The sequence below is a fragment of the Phacochoerus africanus genome, chromosome 8 (assembly GCF_016906955.1).
Source record: "Phacochoerus africanus isolate WHEZ1 chromosome 8, ROS_Pafr_v1, whole genome shotgun sequence".
NCBI lineage: Eukaryota > Metazoa > Chordata > Mammalia > Artiodactyla > Suidae > Phacochoerus > Phacochoerus africanus.
The window spans coordinates 48,525,610-48,541,174 of NC_062551.1; the positions used below are offsets into that span (position 1 = coordinate 48,525,610).

At 45.1% G+C, this 15,565-nt stretch overlaps 1 long non-coding RNA gene across 3 annotated transcripts in view; it reads right to left on the bottom strand.

Moving 5' to 3' along the window:
- The window catches only part of LOC125132051 (uncharacterized), a 115,904-nt gene that overhangs the window by 82,246 nt on the left and 18,093 nt on the right, over window positions 1-15,565 (bottom strand). For all 3 annotated transcript variants that reach the window (XR_007136125.1, XR_007136124.1, XR_007136123.1), the window contains exon 3: window positions 11,454-11,562. This is a non-coding gene — a long non-coding RNA (uncharacterized LOC125132051). The remainder of the gene's footprint in view (window positions 1-11,453; window positions 11,563-15,565) is intronic.

Below are 15,565 nucleotides of genomic sequence, written 5' to 3' on the forward strand. Positions count from 1 at the left end.
CAGTTACCATCCATGTAACAAAGTTGTTATAATATTACTGACTATATTCCCTATGTATACATTATATCCCCATGACTTTATTTTGTAGCTAGAAGTTTGTACCTCTTAATCCCCTTCACCTATTTCATCCATCTCCCCACCCTCCCTTCCCTTTAGCAGCCATCCCATTTGTTCCCTGTATCTATAGTCTGTTTCTGTTTTTCATTTGTTTTGGTTTTTAGATTCTGATGTAAGTGAAATTGTATCGTATTTGTTTTTCTATGCCTGAATTACCATAAAAAAAGAATGAAATCTTACCATTTGTGGTGACATGGATGAACCTGGAGGATTTCATGTAAGTGAAATAAATCAAACAAAGAAAAACAAATATGGTAAATTTATCTTTGACAAGGATACCAAGACAATTCAATTAGGGGGGAAAATCATCTTTTCAACAAATAGTGCTGGGACAACTGGATATCCATATGTAAAAGAATGAAGATGAACCCCTACCTCACACCATATAAATATTAACCCAAAATGGATCGTAGACCTAAATGTAAGAGCCAAAATATTAAATTTATTTTTATTTTTTAATTAATTAATTTATTTTTTTTGTCTTTTTGCCATTTCTTGGGCCGCTCCCGCAGCATATGGAGTTTCCCAGGCTAGGGGTCTAATCGGAGCTGTAGCTGCCAGCCTACGCCAGAGCCACAGCAACTCGGGATCCGAGCCGCGTCTGCAACCTACACCACAGCTCACAGCAACGCCGGATAGTTAACCCACTAAGCAAGACCAGGGATCGAACCCGCAACCTCATGGTTCCTAGTCGGATCCGTCAACCACTGCACCATGACGGGAACTCCTAAAATATTAAATTTAAAAGAAAAATAGGCACTGTCTTCATGAGCCTGGATTAAGCAAAAGTTTCTCTGATATGACACCTAAATCATAAGCAACCTAAGAGAAAAAGGTTAATTGGAAGTAAAGTTTTAAAATCTTGTGCTTCAAAAAACACAGTCAAGAAAATTAAAAGACGACCCATAGACCAGGAGAAAACATTTGCAAATCACGTATGTGATTAGGGTCTAAGATTTAAAAACCACAAAGAACTCCCACAGATCAACAACAACAACAACGAAACATTTTAAAACCAGCAAAGAATTTGATTAGACGTTTTTCCGATATAGAAATGGTCAACAGGCACATGCAAAGGTACTCAGAATAGTTAGCCATCGGGGAAATGCAAATCAAAACCACAGTGAACTACCGCTTCACACCCACTAGGACAGCTATCATTAAAAACCAAAACGTAACAGGTGTTGGCAAGAATGCAGAGAAACTGGAACCCTTATACACTGCTGCTTGGAATGTAAAATGGTGCAACCACTTGGGAAAGTTTAGCAATTACTGAAGAAGTTAGTGCTAGCATATGATTCAGTGACTCACGTGATTCCTAGGTACACGTGTTCAAACAAAAATTTCTACACAAATGTTCACATCAGCGCTTATTCACAAGAGCCAGAGAGTGGAAGCAAGTCAAATGTTCATCAACTGATAATGGAGAGGGGAAAAAATGCACTATATCCATGCCATTGAATATGATTCATCCATAAAAAGGAATGAAATACAGATACATGCATCACATGGATGAACCTGGAACAAATTACACTAAATGAAAAAGGCCAAGGACAACGTGAGAAAAAGAATGTGTATATGTATGTGTGGCTGGGTCACGTTGCTATGTAGTAGAAAACAGACAGAACACTGTCAACCAACTATAATGGAAAAAATAAAAATCATTTTAAAAAGAAAACTAAAAAATGAACAAAAAGTCCAGACACAATTGATTTCATTTATAAGAAATGTCTAGAACAGGCCAACCGATAGAGACAGACAGTAGAGGAGTGGTGCCCGGGGGCTGGCAGAAGGCAATGAGAAGTGACCTAATGGATTCGGGGTTTCTTTTAAGGGTGATGTAGATGTTCTGGAATGATATACAGTTGACCCTTGAACAACATGGGTTTGAATTGCATGGATCCACCTATGCACAGGTTTTTTTGTTTTTTTTCAATACATACCTTCAGTACTACAGACCCAAAGTTGGTTAAGTCCATGGATACAGTACCACAAATAGGGAGCGGTAACCATGGAACTTGAGCATCCTCGGATTTTGGTGTCTATGGAATCAGTTCCCCATGGAGACCAAGGGGTGACTGTTGCAGCAATGGTTGCACAGTTCTGTGAATATTCTTTTTTTTTTTGTCTTTTGTCTTTGTAGGGCCACACCAGAGGCATATGGAGGTTCCCAGGCTAGGGATTAAATTGGAGCTCTGACTGCCTGCCTACACCACAGCCACAGCAACGTGGGACCGGAGCAGGGCTGTGACCTACACCACAGCTCACCGCAACACCAGATCCTTAACCCACTGGGCAAGGCCAGGGATTGAATCTCATGGTTACTAGTTGGGTTCCTTAACAACTGAGCCACGATGGGAACTCTTCTGTGAATATTCTAAAAACCACTGAATTTCCCACTTTAAAATGGTGAATTTTGGAGTTCCCTGGTGGCCTAGTGGTTAAAGGATCTGACATTGTCACTGCTGTGGTGCAGTTTGATCCCTGGCCGGTTCCGCATGCTGTGGATATGGCCAAAAAAAATAAAAAGGTGAATTTTATGGCAAGTGAATTACATATTAATTTTTAAAGAAAAATAACTATAATGCAAGTATAATGATAAATAGCAATTGATGTTGAGTCTTGGGATAAAGAAGATGATAAGGGGGGCTGCATTTTCTGATAATCTGGAGGTACCTGCCAATCCCTCAGTCATGAATGCAGGCCCAGTATTGCTGGATCTCCTGCTTATTTATCAAAAGACCCAGAAGTTTGAACTTTTTTATGTGAAATATCCCACTGTGTAAAATAATGATAACTACTATCAACTATTCAATTAGGAAGAAATTATAGGAGTCACTTGTGGTGCAGTGGGTTAAGGATCTGGCATTGTGACTGCAGCAGTTCAGCTCACTGTTGTGGTGTGGGTTCATTCCCTGGACCAGGAACTTCCACATGCCATGGGGGCAGGAAAAAAAAAAAAAGGAAAGAAAGAAATTAAAATGTGGGCCAAGTGAAATATATCTGCACTTTGCTATACAGCAGAAATTGACACAACAGTGTAAATCAACTCTACTTTAATTAAAAACATAAAAAATAAATATCTGCAGGCGGGATTCTATCACAGTCTCCCAATTTGTCATTTGTGGGTTTTGTATCTCGAAGAGTTTCTGTATGGTTTAGTATCAGAAACAGAAACACCAACAAGAAAGCATAAATCACCCATGATTCCATCGCGTGTTTGGGATTTATGTAAACAAGAAATGAAAGTCTGCCCATTCCAACTACAAGAAGTAATACAATAATACCTGTTAGGCATATCTGGTGAGTATTTCTCCAGACTTTGTTTCTATGAACAATCTTTATAGATGTATATAAAGAGAAAAAACCATATGCACACACTTACTTTTTATTACATATGGGGTCATGCTAAGAAAATTTACATAAATGCTGATTTTTGGCTTTATGAGATGTCGTGGGTTTCTTTCCAGATTTGCATATTCAATTCTACCTTGTTCTCTTAACAGCCTCGTAGTATTCTATATTCTTTAACTACAATTCTTAGCCAGTCTTATACTGAGAGCCACTTAGGCTGTTTGCAATGTTTTTGCTATTAGAAAATTAACTGCAGTAGTTCCCGTTGTGGCTCAGCGAGTTATGAACCTGACGAGAAGGCAGCTTCCATCCCGGGCCTCGCTCAGTGGGTTAAGGATTGCAAGCTGCAGCATAGGTTGCAGATGCAGCTCAGATCCAATATTACTGTGGCTGGGGTGTAGGCCAGTAGCTGCAGCTCTGATTTGACCTCCAGCCCAGGAACTTCCATATGCTGCAGGTGCAGCCATGAGAAGACTAAATAAATAAATAGAAAAGAAGCACTCTCCGTAATTAAACATTTGATCTGAGCAAATTACTTTACAGCTTTTCTTTTATCATACAACTTTTCAGACTGAATCACGAAGAAAGAGAAAATCTGAATAGATCAATCACCAGTAAAGAGATCAAAAAAGCAATCAAAAACCTTTCAGGAATTCCCGCTGTGGCTCAGTGGGTTAATGATCTGGCCTTGTCTCTGTGGCAGCAGAGGTTTGATCACTGGCCTGGCACCTTTGGTTAAATGATCCAGCATTGCCACAGCTGTGGCACAGTTCACAGCTGCGGCTTGGATTTGATCCCTGGCCCCGGAACTTCCGTATGCCGTGGGTATGGCCGAAAAAGAAAAAAAAAAATTTTTAAAAAGGAGTTCCTGTTGTTAATCAGCAGTAACAAATCTGACTAGTGTCCATGAGGATGTGGGTTCGATCCCTGGCCTCGCACAGTGGGTTAAGGATCCAGCCTTGCTGTGAGTTGTGGTGTAGGTTGCAGACGCGGCTTGGATCTGGTGTTGCTGTGGCTGTGGTGTAGGCCAGCAGCTACAGCTCTGATTAGACCCCTAGCCTGGGAACCTCCATATGGAAAAATATATATATATGATAATAATGCCTTCTGTTATAGTTATTGTAAAGAATATCAATTATGGTGCAAACAACAAGAATAACAAAGCAAATGGTTTAAAATAATAATGGATTTAATTGGTTATCTCACTTATGAGCAGGCCCTATGTAGGCCAGCCTCCACTATTTATAGTTGAAACAGTCCCAGATATATTTCTGTATTTATTCCTTTTTATACAGAGTCAGGGGAAGGAAAGGAATACACAATAATAAAGCAAAAGTTACCCACGTTCTCTCATCTCTTTGTTAACTATGCAAAGCAATCAGTAAGCATTTTCTAATCTCAATTCCTAGAGGTAATTACTGCTTAGAATTCATGGCACATTTTTTCAGACTTTTTTTTTTTTTTTTTGGCTGCCCCCAATCCCAGGCCAGGGATTGAACCCACACTGCAGTTGCAGCCCATGCCAGAGCTGCAGCAATGGGGGATCCTTAACCCACTGTGCCACATAGGAAATCCCTATTTTTTCAGACATTTTTCCCACCCACCTATGGACAACATCTATCATCTGTGAGTGTTACAGATGGATGTACCAAGATATTTTAACCAAAATATAATCATGCTGGAGTTCCCGGCGTGGCTCAGCAGAAACGAATCTGACTAATATCCATGAGGATGCAGATCTGACCCCTGGTCTCACGCGATGGGTTAAGGATTCAGTGTTGCTGTGGCTGTGGTGTAGGCTGGCAGCTACAGCTCCAACTGGACCCCTAGCCTGGGAACTTTCATATGCTCAGGGTGCAGCCCTAAAAAGACAAAAAGAAAAAAAAAAGATATTCTAGAATTAGCTAGCTGTGATGGTTGCACAACACTACAAATGTACTTAATGCCACTGAGTTGTAGACTTCACAACGGTTAAATTGGCCGACGGTAAAATTTTGTATAATGTATATTTTACCACAATTAAATATATATATATATATATATATATATATATATATATATATATATATCCCCAAAGGACAGAGCAAAAGGTAAATGAGGGAAGACAGGTGGACGGCGAGAAGAAGGGGTGGGGACTGGGGCAAACTGAAAAGGTCCCTGGTGATCTCTACTCAGTTCAGTCGACGGTCACCATGGAGGAACGTGGGCCCCGTGACACCAGATTTTAGAATTGTGCAAAATAAGACAGTAATGAGGATTTCACGTGAAAACCACCAATGTGGGTATTGCCAAGTAAGCGCAGTTTTAAGAAACAGAGTGGGCGGCGGCTCTGGAGCCCCGGGAGGCAGGTTCCATCCGTGCCCGTGCCCGGCAGAGTGGGTTCAGGGAACTCCATACGCCTCCGGGCGGGCGGTGGGGGGTGGGGGGTGGAAAGAAAACAAACCAAAAAACCCCAAAAAAACACCCAGAAGGTGGGCCTGCAGGCCCCCAACTTACGACACAGGCAGCAGATTACTTCTGGGGTTCAACCAGCCCCGTCTAGGACTGTGGTGTAGAGGGACAGGGACCAGGCACGGGGAGGTGTCCTGGGCGGGTGACTCACTATGCCAAGGGTATAAGTCAACTCATGGACTGCAGAAAACAGCGGGGCAGCCGCTGGCGCACAGAGCCCCTACGTGTGGCTGCATTAGGCGTCAGCAAACACTGGCTCCTCCCACTTCTGCAGCAGGTGGCCTCAATTCCGTCCCCATTGACGGCCCACACGACTAGCTTTGGCCCAGGGAGGAATGTTCGCAAACCCCTAGGCTTGGCTCTCTCTCGCTCTAGGGATGGGCCCTTGAGAAAAGTATGTCCCTATCACCCTGGACCACAGAAGGAACACATAACAGAATAAACGTGACTCCAACCCGCAGCGCCGACCCGTGCCCAGTGAACACGGGGAAAGTCACAGAGTCACCCACCCACCCACTGAGGCTCCCTCGAGATCAAACACACTGCGGTTTGACCTCAGTCCAGTGACCATGAGGCTAGATGTTTGCTGAAGCCACTGAAGTTTGTGGGTAAATTATTAAACGGAATTATTGAGCCAGCATCTGACTGATAACACCAAGTGATCTCTACATTCTGCCCAAGCCCCAATTCTGCGCTTCTCAAACTTTGTGGCATCAGATACCCTAATCTTTAGAGTAGATAGCTGTCTTCACCTGCTTAAAAACTACTGCGGACCTCAGAGCTTTGACTTATATTTGACTTATATTAAGTCAATATATTATAATATTTGACTCATATTAACTATTTACTATATTATGGAATACAATTGAGAAATTTTTAAAATGCAAGAGTAGTACTAAACAACATTAGCCATCAGGGAAACACAAATCAAAACTACAGTGAGAGGAGTTCCCGTTGTGGCACAGTGGAAATGTATCCAGCTAGGAACCATGAGGTTTTGGTTCAAGCCCTGGCCTTACTCAGTGGGTTAAGGATTTGGTGTTGCCATGAGCTGTGGTGTAGATCACAGACGCAGTTCAGAACCCGAGTTGCTGTGGCTCTGGTGTAGGCCAGCGGCAATAGCTCCTATTAGATCCCTAGCCTGGGAACCTCCATATGCCACAGGTACGGCCCTAAGAGGACACACACAAAAAAAAAGACAAAAAAAAAAAAAAAACTACAGTGAGATACAGAGTTCCCACTGCCATGCAGTGAGTTAAGAATCTGACTGCAGTGGCTGGGGTCTCTGTGAAGGTGAGGGTTCGATCCCTGGCCCAGCACAGTGATTTAAAGGATCAGGCATTGCCACTTGGCACACCTGTGGCATAGGTCAGCGCAGTTGCAGCTCAGATTCAATCCCTAGCCCCAGAATTTCCATATGTTGTGGGTACAGCCATAAAAATAAAAAGTAAAAAATAAACTACAGTGAGACAGGAGTTCCCTGGCAGTTCAGCAGGTTAAGGAACTGGTGTTGTCACTGGTGTGGCTCTGGTTACTGCTATGGCATGGGTTCAGTCCCTGGCCCAGGAACTTTTGCATGCTACAGATCCGGTGTTGCTGTGCACTGTGGCGTAGGTCGAAGACACAGATGGGATACTGTGTTGCTGTGGCAGTGGTGCAGGCCAGTGGCTACAGCTCCAATTTGACCCCGAGCCTTGGATTCTCCATATGCCACATGTGTGGCCCTAAAAAAAAACCTCCAGTCAGGCTGGTAGTTAAGTTAATATGGTACCAGTGTTAATTTCTTGGCTTTGATCATTGTACTATAGAATTAATATCAGGGGAGCAGGGTAAGAGATGCACAGGAATTCTCTATACTATCTGCAAAATTTCTCCCTAAGTCTATACCTAGCATTGCAGCTTCCAGCTCACTCTCTCCAGGCCCACTTGCTCTGAGGAGAAGCCAGACGCTTGTCATGGGGATACTATGGAGGGGGCCACATGGTGAGAAACTGAGCCCTCTTGCCCACAGCCAGCATGGTCTTCCAGATGAGTGAATGAGCCACCTTGGAAGGAGATCCCCCGGTCCCAGCCGAGCCTTCGGATGCATGAGGCCCCGGCAGTGAGGATGAGCCATGGCTTGGAGCCAAAACCATCCAGATGAGCCACCCTCCAATACCTGACTCAAAGAAAGCCGCGCGTTATCCCTTAGAGCAGCTATTTTTAGAGAAAATATTGCTGTTGCGAACAGTGGCCACCAGATGGCGCCTGGATTCCAAGGTTGGAAACAAAACGGCTGCCACTATTACAGAAGAGGTCAAGGCCTCAGTTCATTTATAAAGGAACCGTAAGCCTAATAAAAATGTCACCGGGGGGTTTTTCCCTACAGCTAGACAATTTGATTATAAGGTTCATTTGGAAGTGCCATAGGCAAATATGTAAGGGGAAAGCTGAAAAAGGAGGGAGAAGAGGAGAAGGAAAAAAATAAGGGAGTAGCTCTACCAGATATTAAAAACAATTTTTTTTAAATGTGTTGGAGCTTCCATTGTGGCGCAGAGGATTAAGGATCTGGCTTTGAAGCAGCTGTGGCGTAGGTCCCCGCCATGGCTCCGCTTTCAACCCCTGGCCTGGAAACTTCTACATGTAGTGGGTGTGGCCAAAAAAGAATGAATGAACGAATGAATGAATGCATACATAAGTAAATAAATAAATGTGCATCAGTAAATATACAGATCAAGAGAAGGATTAGAAAATCTGGGAGTTCCCGTCGTGGCACAGTGGTTAACGAATCCGACTAGGAACCATGAGGTTGCGGGTTCGGTCCCTGCCCTTGCTCAGTGGGTTGACGATCCGGCGTTGCCGTGAGCTGTGGTGTAGGTTGCAGACGCGGCTCAGATCCCGCGTTGCTGTGGCTCTGGCGTAGGCCGGTGGCTACAGCTCCAATTCGACCCCTAGCCTGGGAACCTCCATACGCCGAGGGAGCGGCCCAAGAAATAGCAACAACAACAACAACAACAAAAAAAAAGGATTAGAAAATCTGAAACAGAAACAATTGCCTATGGAAATTTATTTCATCATGATATAACAGTTTTTAATTTAGGAAGGGACTTTGGGGAAGTTTTTAATCTAGTAGTGTTGGAGCAACTAGATAAACAAAAAGAAAAGCTTGAGTCCATTCCTCACCCTGGATGCCAGATTAAATTCAAAATGTACCAAAGACCTAAGTGGAAAAATGTAATCTCATAAACAGTAAAACGCTGATGAGTCTCCTAATGACTGAGGAGGGGAGTAAATTTGCCAAACTGTTAATCAAAATCCAGAAGCAATAAAAGGGGTGCTTGTGTCTCGGCAGTAATAAACCCAACTAGTATCCATGACATCTCGGATTCAATTCCTGGCCTTGCCCAGTTGGTTAAGGATCTGGTGTTGCCATGAGCTGTTGTGTAGATCACAGATGCGGCTTGGATCGGGGATTGCTGTGGCTGTGGTGTAGGCTGGCAGCCGGAGCTCCAATTCGACCCCTAACCTGGGAACTTCCATGTGCCTCGCGTTCATTCATAAAAAAAAAAAAGAAAGAAAAAGAAAAGAAAAGCAGCAATAAAAGGGAACTGTTTTAAAGGACCAAGCAAAAACGAAGACCTTTTGCAGGTTCAAAACATAAAGCCAGCATGCGCAAACTGAAAACTACAGATGACAAAGCGAAAATTACAACTTATAACACAAAGGGTTAATATACCTGAACTATAGGGAGCATTTTTAAAATCGAGGCCAAAAAGACCAAGAAACCTATTGAAAGTAGGCAAAGAGGAAGTTCACATCAAAAGAAGTGCAAATGTTCCCTCCATACACGAAAATATGCTCGACGCCGCTTACAATTTTTAAAAACCACAAACTCAAACCGCCCTGAGATCCTTTTTCTCACCTAACAGACTAGCAAAACTCCAAGTGTTTGACACACCCTGTTGGCAGTGCTGGGAGGAAGCAGGGGTTCTCACGCCTTGCTGGTGGGAAGCAAAAAAACGTCAAACCTCCATGGAAGAGGATTTGCCAACATCTAGCAAATTTACCCTCTGACCCAGAAATCCCACATGCAGGGATTAAAATTTTTTGAGTAATATTAATTAATTAATTAACAGACCTGGTTAATACACCTCCTTGGCCTCTCTGCTACCACGACATCTGACCCACTTTGAACCCCCTTGGCCCTTACTTTCCGTAACTTCCCACCTCTCCGGCTCTCCTCCCACTACCCCGACTCCCCTTCTCAGTCTGTGTCCTGGTCCCTAATCCTCTGACACCTGGCTAAGAGATCTCCTTGTGCTGTTCTGTCTCCTTGGATGGGTTTATCCAGGCCGATGGCATCAGCCGCCACCTCGAGTCACACTCAGACATCTATCCTGAGCTCAAGACCCTAGGGCCGCCTGCCAAGGGGAGGTCTGCACCCAAGTATCTCTCCTGGAACCTGGTCAAATCCAAAAGCGAGTTGATCGTCTCCACCACCATCCCCCACCCCCTCTTCCTATAGCACCTGTGTTTTGTGAACGGGCACCGCACCGCAGTCCTCCTGCCACCCAGGCCAAGAAGGTGGAGCTGCCCTCGACTCCTCCCTCCTCCCCTGATGGCAAGGTGACCCTTGAAACAGCTCCTGTGTGTCGGCTCTTCTCCAGCCCACTCCCGCCCCCTAGTTCGGATGGTCCTCATCTTGAACCGGTATCATTGCGGGGGGGGGGGGGGGGGGGGGGGGCGGGGAGGGCATTGCGGGGGGGGCTCTGGGTCCGTCAGGGTCCAGGGAGAGAAACCACGGGGGGCTCTGGGTCTGTCAGGGTCCGGGAAGAGAAACCACACCAGGTCCTTTCCCAGAGACACTACGTTAAATATGGAATTGCCAACTTGATATAAAGTTGTTATCTAGAAAACTGAAAGGGCAAAAAGAGAATTCTGAGGCAGTTCTTAAACTTTAGCCAAAACTGCTTGGAGCATTTGTTCAAAGGCAGACTGCTGAGGATGGCTTCCAGAGTCTCTGCTGGGTCTGGGATGGGGCCCGGGGTCTTGCATTTCTAATAAGTTCCCAGATGCTTCTGCTGCTGGTGGTGGTGTTCTAGGGACCACCCTCTGAGAACCACAGCTCTAAGAGAGCACGGAAGAAGCAACTGCAGGAAGCTGGTCCCACACCTAGAGCTGGGGGAACGAAGATGCAGAAGCCAGCTGGCGCTGATGTTTCTGCTGAAACTGGTTTTGCACGTGGTAGAAAACGACAGGTCGGATTCAGCAGCTGCTGCAGGGAGGCAGTGCTGCTGCTGACACTGGAGGGAGCGCAGAAGTGTTGCTAGGGTAACACTCACAAGAACAGCAGGCAAGTCCCTTCGGCATAAGGTGACCGACCGTCCTGAGAAGAGGTTCTCAGGAGGCGGAACTTTTGGTGCTAAAACGGGGGGAGTCCTGGGCAAAGCAGAACACGTTCATCGCCCTACTTCTGCAATCTAGCAAACCCCACTGCCGGGGTCCAACAGAGAACCAAACCGGCAAAGCAGAAATGCCATTTCCCAGCTTACCGGCACAAAGCAGAGCACAGGAAGGCGGGCTGGGAGCTCAGAGACAGTAACTTCATAATCATGCCGACTCCTGATGCTCGTCCTGGTTCTCTGCGATCCGTCCTCAGGGCTGCGGTGAGAGAAACTATAAATAGGTACAACTGATCCTTTCAGACTCTTGCCAAAATGTTGTCAATGCTGCTCGTGATGAGATCTATATTAAGAAATGTTTCTTTGGTCTTTGTCCCTTTCCTGACACAGAGTCCCTAAAGCCCTTGGATTTCCTAAGGAATCAGAGTGATAATAGTGAAAGGAATGTCTTTTCACTGTTTGGGGGTGGGGTTTTTTTGGCCACGCTCATGACATGCAGAAGTTCCTGGGCCAGGGATTGAACCCTCACCACAGCAGTGACCAGAATTGCAGCAGTGACAATGCCAGGTCCTTAACCCACTGAGCCACCAGGGAACTCCAGGGATGTCTTATTACTCATCACAAGCTCCTTTCAACCACACCTGAGTTTATGGTAATGATGTGACCTCAACCCACTGAGCAAGGCCAGGGATCAAACCTGCACATGGTAGTCAGATTCGTTTCTGCTGAGCCACGACAGGAACTCCGAAATTCCAACTTTTTAATGCAGCAGGTAGGAAAAGGCTCTTCAAAGTTATCTTCAGTTACAGCCCCTTCCTCAACAAAATCTTTTTTTTTTTTTTTTGTCTTTTTAGGGCTGCACCCGAGGCATATGGAGGTTCCCAGGCTAGGGGTCAAATTGGAGCTACGACTGCCAGCCTATGCCACAGCCACAGTAACGCCAGATCTGAGCCACGTCTGCGACCTACACCACAGCTCACGGCAACGCCAGATCCTTCACCCACTGAGCGAGGCCAGGGATCGAACCCGCAACCTCATGGTTCCTAGTCAGATTCATTAACCACTGAGCCACGATGGGAACTCCAAGGAAATACTAAATCTTTGTGTTTCCTAAAGTAAATCATATTCTCCAGTCACTGTGCTTTGAATATACTATTCCTTCATCCAAATAAAAAGCAAATCTCTTCTTTAGCGGAGAACATAAGATCAGAAATGTATGCTCCCCCTTTAAGAATGGAAGGCAGTTTTCAATCAATACAGTGGTAGGTGGATTTGAAAGCCAAAGACAGTCTCGAAGCAAATGTCTTTTTTAATTCCACAGTATTTACTGTTCTCAAGCTTCTAACACCCGAGGAGAAAAAAGATAAGAACACTCCCAGTGCTAATGAAACTTGTTAGTTTTTCTTTCCTGTTAAAGATATTTATACTTGCATTCTTTTTAAGGCTTGAAACATTTTTAGATAAAATCTATAAATGAAAAGCAATGGCTGGTTTAAAAATTAGAGATGGTTTATAAAATCCTATCGGATGATAATGGGATTTAGTAATAATTTACCAAGCTTGTTCTTAAATTCAAAGGCTATTTAGATCCTTATGTAATCAATGTGGTTAAGAGAGTGATTTCGCTTTTGCCTCTCTTACTTTTTTTTCAATCAAGTGATTACTGACCAGCCTTGTTCGGTTTTTCTCCAGTACAAACTCCCCATACAGAGTTCCCCTCGTGGCGCAGTGGAAACAAATCTGACTAGGATCCATGAGGACGCAGGTTCGATCCCTGGCCTTGCTCAGTGGGTTAAGGATCCGGTGTTGCCGTGAGCTGTGGTGGAGGTCACAGATGCGGCTCAGATCCTGCATTGCTGTGGCTGTGGTATAGGCCAGCGGCTACAACTCCAATTGGACCCCTAGCCTAGGGACCTCCATATGCCTTGGGTGGTTCGACCCAAAAAGACAAAAAAAAAAAAAAAAACCTGCCCTGTGAGGTAAAGATTTCCAAGGCAAACTCCAGGCTGTCTACAGGATCCCATTGAATTCAACGCCTTCCTCCAGTGAGTTGGATCATAATGCTTTGCATGACTCTCTTTCCACTATTCGGATCCTCCTTCTAGGCAGTAACTGTGGATTTTGGTCTTCAGACTCCACATTTTTGGCACAATATCTTTCCTAGGGTGGACACCTGTCAAACATTTGCTGAGTGATTATAACAATAATTTTGATAAAACTGGGTTCCAATGCAGCCCCCAGACAATTATGAGGGCTACCTTATGGTTACCTGACTCTCCACTGACTCCTGGACAGAGTATGATGGGCAGGCGTGAGCACTCTGCAGTCAGACTGCTCCGTTTGGCAGCTGCCCATCCTGTGGACCTCAGAAGTGACGGAGCTCCCCAGGGCCTGCCTGTCTTTTGCACAGAACGGGGACAGTCATGACGTTCCCACCTCTTCCATCCACAGCAAAGATTAAATGAGGTGACGCGTGCTGTGCAGAGCTCAGCGCTCAACACCTTAGAGCATAAATGTTCACTGTCGGAGTTATTTTCTTTGAAATGTGGTCAAAAGTACTCACTTCATAGAGTTTTATTTTAAAACACTAAAAGGGAGGAGCTCCCGTTGTGGCTCAGCAGAAACGAATCTGACTAGCATCCAAGAGGACACAGGTTTGATCCCTGGCCTTGCTCAGTGGGTTAAGGGTCTGGCGTTGCCGTGAGCTGTGGTGTGGGTCACAGACATGGCTTGGATCCCGAATTGCTGTGGCTGTGGTGTGGGCCGGCAGCGGTAGCTCCAATTCAACCTGGAAAGCTCCACATGCCACAGGTGCAGCCCTAAAAAGACAAAAAACAAAAACAAAAAAACAAACAAAAAAAACCACACCCTAAAAGAGAGTAATGTGTTCAGTGACTGGCATATAGCAAGCACACCTGCTTGTCTCCTTTACCTGCTCTGGGGCAGCTCTGTCTTCCTAAAATGCACCCAGCTGAGCAGCTAGCGCTGTTAATTCCTGTGTATCACTCATTAAAAGAAAAAAAAAAAAGTTCTCAAAAAAAAAGAACCACTGGCTTCAGCCAGGAGTGCTATTGGAGTGGAGTCCAAGGGCAGCACTGAGGACTGGTGAGAGGTGAGGTAGGTGTAGCTTGCTGGGGCTGCTATGACAGACTACCACAGACTGGGTAGTTTAAGCAGCAAAAATATATTCTGTGACAGTTCTGGAGATTGGAAATCCAACGTCAAGGTGCCAGCAGGGTTGGTTTCTCTGGAGGCCTCTCTCTGTATCCTCACCGGCCCTTTCTCCATGTGCGCATGCCCTGGCGTCTCTTCCTTTTTGGAAGGGCCCCAGCCTTACAGCCTCATTTAAGCTTAATTACCTTCTTAAAGGCCTTATCCCCAAATTCAGTCACAATGGGGGGGGGGGTCAGAGCGTCAGTGTATGGATTTGAGGGGAGTAGGGCATGATTCAGTCCATAACAAGGTGATAAGGCAGGAGGTACATAGGGACCAGAACCAGATCACAAAGGGCCTGGGAAGACATGTTTGGGGCTTCCTTTTTCACCCACCCGCCCCTGGAGGTCTCCTGGGAATTGGCTCCATGGCAAGTCCCCCTTCTGTCCCTTACCTTCCAGACAGCACTAAGCACGGAGCACAGCTCAGTGCATTTTTCAAGGCTGCCTGGGTAAGAGTGGACCCAGTGAGAATCAAGAGAGCAAGCACACCTGGGAAGGGCCATGCAAATTAGATGCAAATGAACCCCCTGCTCAGGCTTCCTTCTTTGGGTCAGTGGCCCAGGTCTTTTGAAAAAGAGACAGTGGAGTTCCTTTGTGGTTCAGCGGGTCAAGGATTCGGTGTTGTCACTGCAGTGGCTGTGGTCACTGCTGTGGACAGGTTCAATCCCTGGCCTAGAACTTCCACATGCCATGGGCACAGCCAAAAAAAGAAAGAAAAAAAAAGCCTAAAACTGAACAGAGAAGAAGTCCATTTATTCCTGTGCTGGACAGATCTGAGTGCCCACTGTGCCAGCGACTGTTCTAAGCCCTGGGGCCCTTGCAGGGTTTATGTACTAAGCCTACACTGTCCAATGTAATATAACCAATATTAAAAACTTGAAACATAGCTAGTCCCAACTGAGATGTGAAGGATAAAATGTACACCAGATGTCAACGACTTAATATAAAAAAATCTCATTAATAAATTTTATATTAAATGCATGTTGAAATGTTCATAAGTCTGATACATTGTGTTAAATACTATATATATATTTTTTTCTTTTTGCC